Source organism: Lithobates pipiens, unplaced genomic scaffold, assembly GCF_037356315.1.
Source record: "Lithobates pipiens isolate NorthernLeopardFrog02 unplaced genomic scaffold, aLitPip1_a1.2 Scaffold_30, whole genome shotgun sequence".
Lineage (NCBI taxonomy): Eukaryota > Metazoa > Chordata > Amphibia > Anura > Ranidae > Lithobates > Lithobates pipiens.
Window position 1 is genome coordinate 156,626,471 of NW_027507791.1, and position 13,618 is coordinate 156,640,088.

Below are 13,618 nucleotides of genomic sequence, written 5' to 3' on the forward strand. Positions count from 1 at the left end.
TCTATCTGGTACCTATCAGTGCCCATCCGTGCCACCCATCAGGGCCCATCAGTGCATCTCATCAGTGGCCATCAGTGCCGCCTTATCTGTGCCCATCAGTATCAATTTATCTGTCTCCATCAGTGCCACCTTATCTGTGCCTATCAGTGCAGCCTTAACTGTGCCTATTAGTGCCCATCAGTTTAGCCTATCAGTGCAGCCTATCAGTGCCCACCAATGCCGCCTCATCAGCACATATTAATGAAGCAGAAAAATTACCTGTTTGTAAAATTTTATAACAAACTATTTAACATGATTTAAAAAAAAAAAAAAAAAAAACCCAGCCGTGATTAAATACAACCAAAAGAAAGCTCTATGGGTCGGAAAAAAATGCTAAAAATTTCATTTGGGTACAGTGTTGTATGACCGGCAAATTTTCATTCAAAGTGCGTCAGCGCCAAAAGCTGAAAATTGGTCTGGGCAGAGGGGGGGTTTAAGTGTCCACTAAGCAAATGGTTAATAAAGGATTTGTCCCAAGCTGTCTACTGTGGTTTTTTTAACATTATGACACTTTCTTTTTGTGAAATGGTAGGGGTACAATGTACCCCTTACCAATTCACATGGGGGGCGGGATCTGGGGGTCCCCTTTGTTAAAGGGGGCTTCCAGATTCTGATAAGCCCCCTGCCCGCAGACCCCCACAACCACCGGTCAAGGGTTGTGGGGATGAGGCCCTTGTCCCCATCAACATGGGGACATCCTCCCTATGTTGAGGGCATGTGGCCTAGTACAGTTCAGGAGGGGGGTGCTCTCTCATCCCCCCTGCCAGGTTGAGTGCTGGGATAAGGGTCTGGTGTGGATTTTTGGGGGAACCCCATGCCATTATTTTTTTTTATTTTGTCGTGGAGTTCCCCTTAAAATCCATACCAGACCTGAAGGGTCTGGTATAGATTTTTAGGGGGAACCCCACACCATTTTCTTTTAAAATGTTGGCGCGGAATTCCCCTTAATATCCATACCATACCTGAAGGGCCTTGTAATGGAATTTTGGGGGACCCCCACGCATTTTTTTTTCAATGACTTTACTGACAATTCATTAATAGCCGGCACTAGCGCTACCCGGTTTCCCCCCAAAATAAAACCTAGCGTGATTGTCGGTGATGACTGAAATATAATCCCTACCCCCAAATAAGCCCTAGTTAAAGTCCTTGTAGGTCTTATTTTCAGGGTAGGGCTTATTTGGGGGGATAGGGCTTATATTGCAGCCATCACTGACAATCACGCTAGGTCTTATTTTCGGGGAAACAGGGCAGTACTTTTAAATTACTTTTTTTCCTTTAGAAATGTCATTTTGCTCTCAGACTGTAATAAACACGGGAAACGTGCTACTTTACAGGCATACTATAGACACCCCCGGGTACGAATATTAAAGGAATATTCCACTTTTATTGTTTCACTTTAAGCATTATTAAAATCTCTGCTCCTGAAAAAACTGACATTTTTAAAACTTTTTTTTGCATTGATACATGTCCCCTGGGGCAGGAGCTGGGTCCCCAAACCCTTTTTATGACAATAACTTGCATATTAACCTTTAAAATTAGCACTTTATATTTCTCCCATAGACTTTTAAAGGGTGTTCCATGGCTTTTCAAATTTGCTGCGAAAACCCCAAATTGTTTGCTATTTGCCAAATGGCTGAACAGCCAATGTTCGACTTGAACAAATAGCCCATCCCTATTCAAAAGTACTCGCGGCTATTAATGAATTGTCAGATCTCTGCAATACACATAAAAGTCATTGAAAAAAACGGCATTGGATTTCCCCATAGTCCATTACCAGACCCTTTGAGTCTGGTATGAATATTAAAGGGGAACCCTGAACCAAAATTGAAAAAAAATGTGCGGGGGTCCCCCCAAATTCTGGACCAGACCCTTATCCGAGCACGCAACCTGGCAGACCGCAGGAAAAGAGGGGGGGGTGAGAGAGCGGCCAACCCCTTCCTGAACCATACAAAGCCGAAAGCCTTCAACATGGGGAGGATGTCCCCATGTTGATGGGGATAAGGGCCTCATCCCCACAACCCTTGCCAGGTGGTTGTGGGGGTCTGCGGGTGGGGGGCTTACCGGAATATGGAAGCCCCCTTTAACAAGGGGACCACCAGATCCCACCCCCCATGTGAATTGGTAATGGGGTACAAATGTCCCCCTACCATTTAAAAAAAACTGTGTCAAAAATGTTAAAAAAGACAATCCCTTTATTAATGTACCTCCATCTTCTTCTGGTCCTCCTTCTGTCTTTTTCTTCCCCCACGTCTTCCTCTATCTTCCTCTGCTTCTTCCTCCGGTCTTCTCCTCCGGCATCTTCCTCCAGTCTTCTCCTCCGACTTCTCCTTCCCCACTTTGTCCTCCAGACAATCTGCCTTAATGGAAAGAAGAAGCGGGGGAAGAAGAAGATGGAGGAAGAAAATCGAAGGAGGACCAGAAGAAGATGGAAGAAGCAGGGAAAAAAGAAGACACTAATAAAGGAATTGTCAAAAACTGGATATTGTCTTTTTTAACATTTTCACACTTTTTGTGAAATTGTAGGGGTACATTTGTTTACATGGGGGTGGGATCTTGGGGTCCCCTTGTTAAAGGGGGCTTCCAGATTCTGATAAACCCCCCGCCTGCAGACCCCCACAACCACCGGGCAAGGGTTGTGGGGATGAGGCCCTTGTCGCCATGGGGGGTTTCCCTTAAAATCCATACCAGACCTGGATCTTGGGGGGGCCACCATGCAATTTTTTTATATTTTGATGCCGGGTTCCCCTTAATAGTCATACCAGACCCAAAGGGTCTAGTATCGACCAGGGGGGACCCCATGCAGTTTTTTGCGATGTTCTTGGATGGCATTTTTTTTCCCAGCCCCCTATATACAGTATTAAAATAATAACCACAAAACACATCAAAAATCACATCACAAACGCAACAGTTGCGTTTCTGATGCGGGTCCATTGAAATCTATTTTACCCACAAATCGTGTCAAAAAAGTCCCCAACCATTTCCAAAAATGCACTGCCCACAAAATGCATAGATATGAACTAGTACCATAGGAAACCATGTTAACCACTTCAGCCCTGGACCATTTGGCTGCCCAATGACCGGGCCATATTTTGCAATTTGGCACTGCGTCACTTTAACTGACAATTGCGCGGTTGTGCGATGTGGCTACTTAACAAAATTAACAGCCTTTTTTTTCCCGCAAATAGAGTTTTCTTTTGGTGTCATTTTATCACCAATGTGTTGTTGTTTTTTTTTTGCTCTTTAACCCTTTCATGACTAAGCCTATTTTTGACATTTGGTGTTTACAAGTTAAAATCCATATTTTTTTCAGAAAAAACCCCCAAACATTATATATATATTTTTAGCAGAGACTCTAGAGAATAAAACGGCAATTGTTGCAATATTTTATGTTACATGGCATTTGTGCAGCGGTGTTTTAAATGCCACTTTTTGGGAAAAGGGACACTTTCATGAATTTAAAAAAAACGAAAACAGTAAAATCAGCCCAACTTTGTTTTGCATAATGTGAAAGATAATGTTACGCAGAGTAAATAGATACCAAACATGTCACGCTTTATAATTGCATGCACTCGTGGAATGACGACAAACTACGTTACCTAAAAATCTCAATAGGCGACGCTTTAAAAAATGTTTCCGGTTACCAGGTTAGAGTTACAGAGGAGGTCTAAAAAAAAACAAAACGTTTTTTTTATCACTTTTATTGCTGTCACAAGGAATGTAAACATCCCTTATGACAGTAATAGGTGGTGACAGGTACTCTTTATGGAGGGATCGGGGGTCTAAAAGACCCCTGATCCCTCCTTTACACTTCAAAATATTCAGATCGCCATTTTCGGCGATTCTGAATACTGTATATATTTTTAAATCCGGCGCCATTGGCAGCCGAGTAAATGGAAAGTGACGTCATGACACTGCTTCCTTGTTTACGGCTTCATTCCAGTCCCTTCCTAGCCGCTAGAAGCGCCGGATTGTTCATTGGTGCTCCCAATTGAACGGGAGCCCCGGTAAGAGCGGGTGGAGGCAGTGGGAGGGGGGGGACATCCCCTCCCGCTCCTCCGGCATAACAGCTTTCAGCCACATCAGTTGTTATGGCTGTAAAGCCGATTGCCAGCTCTAAAAATCAGTACCGGGATGATGCAGCTGCGGGCATCATCCCGTTATAACCCCTGGAAGCCGAGTACGCACATCTGGAAGGGGATAAACCAAAAAACAGTGACAATTTTGACAAAAAAGCAATTTTTTTTACTTTTTGCTATAATAAATATCCCCCAAAAATAGATAAAAAAAAAATTTTTTTCCCCAGTTTAGCCAATATGTATTCTTCTACATATTCTTGTTAAAAAAAATCGCAATAAGCGCATATTGATTGATTTGTGCAAAAGTTATACTGTCTACAAAATAGGGGATAGATTTATGGCATTTTTATCAATATTTTTTATTTTATTAGAAATGGCGGTGATCTGTGATTTTTCCCGTGACTGCGACATAATGGTGGAAACATTGGACACTTTTGATGCTATTTTGCGACCATTGTCATTTATACAGCGATCAATGCTATAAAAATGCACTGATTACTGTGTAAATGACACTGGCAGGGAAGGGGTTAAACACCAGGGGGCGATCAAGGGGGTAAGTGTGTCCTAGGGAGTGATTCTACCTGTGTGGGGGCTGGGCTACCAGTGACATGACATTGATCACTGCTCCCGAAGACAGGAAACAGTAGATCAGGGTCCTTTCACAAGGTCGAATAGGGAAATGCCTTGTTTACAAAGGCATCTCCCTGTTCTGCAGCTCTGTGACACGACCACGGGACACCGGTGGACATCGAGTCCCTGGGTCCCGCGTGCACAGTCACGGAGCTTGCGGCAGGTACGTCTCTTTGCGCAGATTGAGCTTGAAATTGAATCCTCTGAATATGTGGGTAGCCTATAGGGATTAAGGGCAAAAGGATTTTTTTGTAAGCATATAGTATGAGTTCAAAGAGACCAAAAGAGAGGTCCCATGCAACTAAACAATTTTTTTATTTTTGAAAAGTTTATATACGAATCTTCTCAAATTGTGTTCTAATGAAATTGTAAATGTACCTTGCACAGAAAGGAGAAAGTGCTGTAACGATCAATCATAGGCTACCCACATATTCAGAGGATTCAATTTCAAGCTCAATCTGACAACACCCAGATATGTAAAGGCACATTGCCCCTACCAGCTTGCATTGGCTCTATATATTATATTGTTGTCATCCTCCAGGTATGTTCTCATACGATCAATATTTGCCTTCTCAGATACAATTTTTTACACCTAAACTTACATTCTTTGCTCATTCAAAATTATCTTGTGCCTCTGCAGATTGCCGGGGACTGCCAATGCTCTTATGTGGCGTAGTTTCATTTGGTTATCTTTATTTATAAAAATCAGCTCAATAGATTCTTTCTCAACAAGCATGAACCTATGACCCACTGGGTAAGACGGCCATTGTTGTAACTAGATTGTTTTGTCTTGTTTAGTGCTCTTGCTTGAACAAGAAATGGATATTTTTTATGTTGAACGTGTCAGTACATACTCAATATATTTACTAATAATGTATGTCCTTGAATTGATATTCATTAAACATTGATACATACTTTGATTAGAAACCTTTATCGGTTTCAGACTATAAATCTGATTAACAGACATCAAACACTATGTATATAATTTTTGTCTGATAAAAATGCTTTGGAATTTATTGGCAATTTATTTACTCTGTTGTTATTTTATTTTTCAGTTTTTAATTTTAAACGCTGCAATATCCTGAGGAAGCTCAAGAGAGCGAAACATGTAGAGAAAAATGCAGCATTTTTTTTTACAAATTGGTAACATGTATGGATATTTGTGATTCTGTACCAGTTTTGTACTGTAGTATTTGATATGTGTGTTCAAACTTTTTCTATTAATGGTTTTTAATATGTATTTGTACTTTAAATAAAACTTTATTCATTCTATTATTAGCATGTGACTGTTCTGCCTTTATAATTGGTACCGTTTAAAAGTCCCGGGGGTTGGTTACCCTCCAGCCCCTTTACTCCTTCCCCTTTATCTTTAAAACTCATACATTTTGGGATGTGGTACCACCCTGTTTTTGATCAACTCATCTATTCAATCCTTTTTCCATAGTACAGAGATTACTTTGAAGTTGCACAGATATGAATGGTTATCATTGAGAATTTGAAAGAAAAGGGATAGGGGGTTTCAAGTCCCCCCGGCCCCTTTTGTAATGGGACAGTGGCAGCTGAAAAAGGTTTCAAGGCCCCCCTTTGAAAAGTAGGTCAGGGTACCTTGAAACAGGTGAAGGGGGGATCCTTGAGACCTGTAAACTAGCCATAGAAGCTTCTGGAAGCCTAGGGAACCCTATATATAGGGGGTTCCTTCAGGGAATAACTACCAGTGACCTCAGGAGGTTATCAGCGGCGGAGCTCTGCGGAGGAGCTATATTACTGAGCTCTTTATCACTATCTCCTGAGGTGACATGAAGACCCTGCTACGCCAGCTAATAGAAAGAGCTGGACATGAAGGAGGAGAAGAGTGGCTGCGCCAATGCCTTGCTTCACCTACAGGGCTGGAGGCGGAGGATTTGTCCCTAACAGTGAGCCTAAATGGACCAGACAGAAGTGGTGCCAGCAGCTGGATGGAGGAAGCAGCAGCAGACATGGCGCAGGAAGAAGTTCCCCTCCTTCAGGTTCCAGTGCGTCGAGGTCAAGAGGAGGCTGAAAGACCCATTGTATCCTCCAGGGAGAAGAGAAAGAGCAAAGCCGTATAGCCCCCCAGTGGCAAAGAGCAGTACAGCAGCGAAGAGGTCGTTTTCTCGGGGAGCGCGGCTGAAAGGGAATGAAGTCACAAGAGGCGTGAACAAAATGAAGAGGAGCCGGAGTCTATCGACAAGTCATGCAGAGAAGTTATCTAGGCAACCTAATAAAAGCAATGATAGGGCAAGCAGCAGCTGCAATAGTGTCAGGCACAGCAGAGAGGAAACAACACATAGCTCAGAGCAAACAGCAGCAAGAGGCAACACTGAAGTGTACAATAGTAGTGAATAGTGATGGACGAACTTCCGACGGGACGTTTCGCGAACGCGAAACGCGAACGGACACAAACGTTCGCGAAAACGACCGTTCGCCGCGGGCTCCATTGACTTCAATGGGAGGCGAATTTCGCAAACCTTTAGGTCGAATTTGCGGCCACGGGGTAATTATTAGGGGGTAGCACGTAGTCCCACCACCTGGACAATAGCATAATACATGTATGAGGTGAATTTGGGATCGATAACTACAAGCATTTTTTTTTTATTTGGGAAATTGTTCTGACAATTCAGGACTATGGAGCTAATGAAGGCAATGGAGGAGAGGGAAGGTCAGGGACCAGGGTAGGCAAACAAGAGGGTGCAGGAGATACAGAGCACTGACAGCAGCACCGTAATACAGAGCACTGACATCAGCACCGTGACATACAGCGCTGACAGCAGCTCCGTGACATACAGCGCTGACAGCAGCTCCGTGACATACAGCGCTGACAGCAGCTCCGTGACATACAGCGCTGACAGCAGCTCCGTGACATACAGCGCTGACAGCAGCTCCGTGACATACAGCGCTGACAGCAGCACCGTGACATACAGCGCTGACAGCAGCTCCGTGACATACAGCGCTGACAGCAGCTCCGTGACATACAGCGCTGACAGCAGCTCCGTGACATACAGCACTGACAGCAGCTCCGTGACATACAGCGCTGACAGCAGCTCCGTGACATACAGCGCTGACAGCAGCACCGTGACATACAGCGCTGACAGCAGCTCCGTGACATACAGCGCTGACAGCAGCTCCGTGACATACAGCGCTGACAGCAGCTCCGTGACATACAGCACTGACAGCAGCTCCGTGACATACAGCGCTGACAGCAGCTCCGTGACATACAGCGCTGACAGCAGCACCGTGACATACAGCGCTGACAGCAGCTCCGTGACATACAGCGCTGACAGCAGCTCCGTGACATACAGCGCTGACAGCAGCTCCGTGACATACAGCGCTGACAGCAGCTCCGTGACATACAGCGCTGACAGCAGCTCCGTGACATACAGCGCTGACAGCAGCTCCGTGACATACAGCGCTGACAGCAGCTCCGTGACATACAGCGCTGACAGCAGCTCCGTGACATACAGCGCTGACAGCAGCACCGTAAGCAGCCCCAGGAGGAAGTCAGCACAGCACAGGGATGGTGTGATCCCCTCATAATAAGAACCCCCAGGAGGAAGTCAGCACAGCACAGGGATGGTGGGAGCCCCTCATAATAAGAACACCCAGGAGGAAGTCAGCACAGCACAGGGATGGTGGGAACCCCTCATAATAAGCAGCCCCAGTAGAAATATGACACCGCTCAACCTCTTCAAAGAGGAGGGTAGGGGCATATAGTACGGTGTGCTTTTTTGGGTCAGGGAAGTGAGCCAAATGAATTAAGAAGGTCTGTGTGCTTGATTCCAAAAATTGTTTATAGACATATACATGGTCTACTGATCACATGTGTTGAATTCCTCCGAGATCCATGCCTCATTCATTTTTAGAAATGTGAGGTAGTTAACACTGTCGTGAGCTAGGCGAGTACGCTTATCGGTCACAATCCCCCCTGCTGCGCTGAACGTCCTTTCGGACAGGACACTGGATGAGGGGCAAGCCAACAGTTCGATTGCAAATTGGGCAAGCTCTGGCCAGAGGTCAAGCCTGCCCACCCAGTAGTCTAGGGGTTCATCACTCCTCAGAGCGTCCACATCGGCCGTTAACCCAATGTAGTCGGACACCTGACGGTCTAGGCGTTCCCTGATGCTGGATCCGGATGACACCTGTCGATGGGTCGGCTGAAAGAATGACCTCATATCCGAAGTCACCAACACATCTTCAAACCGGCCTCTTCTTGCAGGCGCTGTTGGATTGGTACCCGCAAATCCTTCTCTGGGAGTGGGAATTGCTCCTCTGCCAGCGCACGCAAAAGCAGAATGCAGCATTTCTCGAAGCAAGGCCTGGAAGTGCTGCATTCTGACAGCCCTCTGCGACGGCGGTAACATTTCCGCCATTTTGTGTTTGTACCGGGGATCTAAGTACGTTGCCACCCAGTACTGGTCCTTGACCCTCATGCTTTTTATACGGGGGTCCCTATTAAAACACTGGAGCATGAAGGCCCCCATTTGCACTCAAGCGGAAGGTATGTGGTGGTGGTGGTGTTGTTGGTGGTAGTGTCTTTGGGGGTGCACATAGCAGAGAGTGAAGAAGAGGGTGCAGATCGAGAGGATGAGGAGGGTGCAGAAGAATAAGGCTGAGTGAGCCACTCAACCAAGTCTGGTGCGTCCTTTAAAGTAATTGAACGCACCTTCTGCAACTTCCCACTTTGGCTCAAGGCTGTTGCTCCTGCCCTACCCCTACCACCCCTGCGGAAGGGCCTGCCTCTTCCTCTGCCTGTCATTTTTTAAATCACCCTGTGACAAAACTCTTAGTCCCTATACCGCTGAAGGACTGCTGCAGTATAGGGCAGCGGTCAGCAGTAGTGCACGTCAACCCTATGTATTGTGGACCGATAGCGGTCCTTACAGAACAGCAGACTGTACTGCACTCAGGCCTATGTACCGTAGCACCCTATACCAAGTTACCAGTCCTTATAAAAACTTTTGTGGACCAAGCAGGTTGTGTGTTAGTGTTTAGCAGACTGTGCGTCAGTCCCTATACCGCTGAAGGACTGCTGCAGTATAGGGCAGCGGTCAGCAGTAGTGCACGGCAACCCTATGTATTGTGGACCGATAGCGGTCCTTACAGAACAGCAGACTGTAACGCACTCAGGCCTATGTACCGTAGCACCCTATACCAAGTTACCAGTCCTTATAAGAACTTTTGTGGACCAAGCAGGTTGTGTGTTAGTGATTAGCAGACTGTACGTCAGTCCCTATACCAATGAAGGACTGCTGCAGTATAGGGCAGCGGTCAGCAGTAGTGCACGGCAACCCTATGTATTGTGGACCGATAGCGGTCCTTACAGAACAGCAGACTGTAACGCACTCAGGCCTATGTACCGTAGCACCCTATACCAAGTTACCAGTCCTTATAAGAACTTTTGTGGACCAAGCAGGTTGTGTGTTAGTGATTAGCAGACTGTACGTCAGTCCCTATACCAATGAAGGACTGCTGCAGTATAGGGCAGCGGTCAGCAGTAGTGCACGGCAACCCTATGTATTGTGGACCGATAGCGGTCCTTACAGAACAGCAGACTGTACTGCACTCAGGCCTATGTACCGTAGCACCCTATACCAAGTTACCAGTCCTTATAAGAACTTTTGTGGACCAAGCAGGTTGTGTATTAGTGTTTAGCAGACTGTGCGTCAGTCCCTATACCGCTGAAGGACTGCTGCAGTATAGGGCAGCGGTCAGCAGTAGTGCACGGCAACCCTATGTATTGTGGACCGATAGCAGTCCTTACAGAACAGCAGACTGTACTGCACTCAGGCCTATGTACCGTAGCACCCTATACCAAGTTACCAGTCCTTATAAGAACTTTTGTGGACCAAGCAGGTTGTGTGTTAGTGATTAGCAGACTGTACGTCAGTCCCTATACCAATGAAGGACTGCTGCAGTATAGGGCAGCGGTCAGCAGTAGTGCACGGCAACCCTATGTATTGTGGACCGATAGCGGTCCTTACAGAACAGCAGACTGTACTGCACTCAGGCCTATGTACCGTAGCACCCTATACCAAGTTACCAGTCCTTATAAGAACTTTTGTGGACCAAGCAGGTTGTGTATTAGTGTTTAGCAGACTGTGCGTCAGTCCCTATACCGCTGAAGGACTGCTGCAGTATAGGGCAGCGGTCAGCAGTAGTGCACGGCAACCCTATGTATTGTGGACCGATAGCAGTCCTTACAGAACAGCAGACTGTACTGCACTCAGGCCTATGTACCGTAGCACCCTATACCAAGTTACCAGTCCTTATAAGAACTTTTGTGGACCAAGCAGGTTGTGTGTTAGTGATTAGCAGACTGTACGTCAGTCCCTATACCAATGAAGGACTGCTGCAGTATAGGGCAGCGGTCAGCAGTAGTGCACGGCAACCCTATGTATTGTGGACCGATAGCGGTCCTTACAGAACAGCAGACTGTACTGCACTCAGGCCTATGTACCGTAGCACCCTATACCAAGTTACCAGTCCTTATAAGAACTTTTGTGGACCAAGCAGGTTGTGTATTAGTGTTTAGCAGACTGTGCGTCAGTCCCTATACCGCTGAAGGACTGCTGCAGTATAGGGCAGCGGTCAGCAGTAGTGCACGGCAACCCTATGTATTGTGGACCGATAGCAGTCCTTACAGAACAGCAGACTGTACTGCACTCAGGCCTATGTACCGTAGCACCCTATACCAAGTTACCAGTCCTTATAAGAACTTTTGTGGACCAAGCAGGTTGTGTGTTAGTGTTTAGCAGACTGTGCGTCAGTCCCTATACCGCTGAAGGACTGCTGCAGTATAGGGCAGCGGTCAGCAGTAGTGCACGTCAACCCTATGTATTGTGGACCGATAGCGGTCCTTACAGAACAGCAGACTGTAACGCACTCAGGCCTATGTACCGTAGCACCCTATACCAAGTTACCAGTCCTTATAAGAACTTTTGTGGACCAAGCAGGTTGTGTATTAGTGTTTAGCAGACTGTGCGTCAGTCCCTATACCGCTGAAGGACTGCTGCAGTATAGGGCAGCGGTCAGCAGTAGTGCACGGCAACCCTATGTATTGTGGACCGATAGCGGTCCTTACAGAACAGCAGACTGTACCGCACCCAAGCCTATGTACCGTAGCACCCTAGACAGACCAAGTTACCAGTCCTGATAAAGAGCTTTGTGGAACAAGTGAGTTGTGAATGATTAGCAGACTGCAGCAGAAGGGCAGCAGTCAAGTATAATATTCTTTCTATATTTGGAAGAAAGAATATTATACGTGTACAAGCCTATTACCGTACCACTGATACCAGTCCTGAAAAGAACCTTTGTGGAACTAATAGTAACAGCAAGTCTTTAAAATTATCCTCACTGCCTGACACACTGCTTCCTGCCTGTCCCTATACAAATTGGCAAAAAAGAGTAGGCTGGAACGATTAGCTGGAACAGCTCTTTTGTGGACCTGATAGTAACAGCTAATGATGATGATGATGATGATGATGAAGAAAGACTAATCTGGCTGAGCTGTCCCTAAAATAGCAGCATACAGCGCTCTGTCCCTTTATCTAAACTGACAAAAGAAACTCAGGCTGCTGACCTAACACCTATACCAGTCCTGAAAAGAACTTTTGTGTACCAAATAGCTAGCGTTTTCTCTGTCCCTACTCCACACAGGATCCTTTCCCTACAGTGACAGAAGAAAGAATGTAAAATGGCCACCGGATCGGGTGTATTTATAGGTTAGGGGGAATGTCCAAGTGTCCATGAGCTGTCATGTCTCAATTGGTTGTCCTGTAACACATGATAAACGTGTCACGAAAGGTTAAAGTTCTTGTATACATTAAACACGTAAGTCCGCCGGGGCGAACGACGGAAAAAGGCGTTCGAACCCGCGGACGGCGAAAGTCGGAAATTCGCCGCGAAACGACCGCCGGGCGAAACGTTCGTCCATCACTAGTAGTGAAATGTCATTGCCTCCTGCTGCAATACAAGGTGAGTTAGATAATATTAATCTGATGACTACCTTGTCTGATTCTATTTCCAATTTGGCTTCTTCTTTAGCATTTCTAAAAGATGTACCCAAGAATAATACTTCTAATATACATGATGTTTCTAGTGTTTGGAACATACCAGATCAGTTACGGTACTCAAAAGCTCTGACAATATGGGGGGAACAGTAGAACATTCCAATATAGATCATGTTGTATTGTACAGAGACGTATTATTAAAACAAATGTTCTTGAAACATGTATAAAAGAAAGTATACCATGCCAGTCCTCGCCACTAGGTTTCCATTTATCAATGGCAGTTAAAGAAAAAAATTGGAATTATGAATTTATGGATTTATTATTCTTACTTCCTTCTAGTAAAGAATTTCTTAGAAATGACAGAGAGAAATCTGACAGTGATGATGATGGTGGCCAGGAATTTTATTAACTGGCTACAGGCCTTCTGTATTTATGCCAGTACAATTTGTGAAAAATATCCTGAACGCAGCGTAAGTTTATTTCACCACATAGACATCATTCTAGAAGCATATAAAAATTTCGGAGGATTTGATAGGTTTGTCTATGATGAGCAATTTAGAGAAAAATTAGCAGTACACAAAAATCTTCCATGGGGTAGTAAGGATATTAGCTTATGGCTTAATCATTTGTTACCACAAAGACCTACATTGGGGCGTCCACCGCAAAATTTAAGAGTTAATAGTCCTGTAACATCTTACAAAAAAGGTATTTGTTTTGCGTTTAATGATGCACACTGTAAATGGTACTAATTGCAGATATAGACACGAGTGCGCTTTTTGTGCTGGTCCACACTCTGTATTGAAATGTTTAATAGCAGGTTTAAAGAACCCATATTCTCATGTTCGCTTG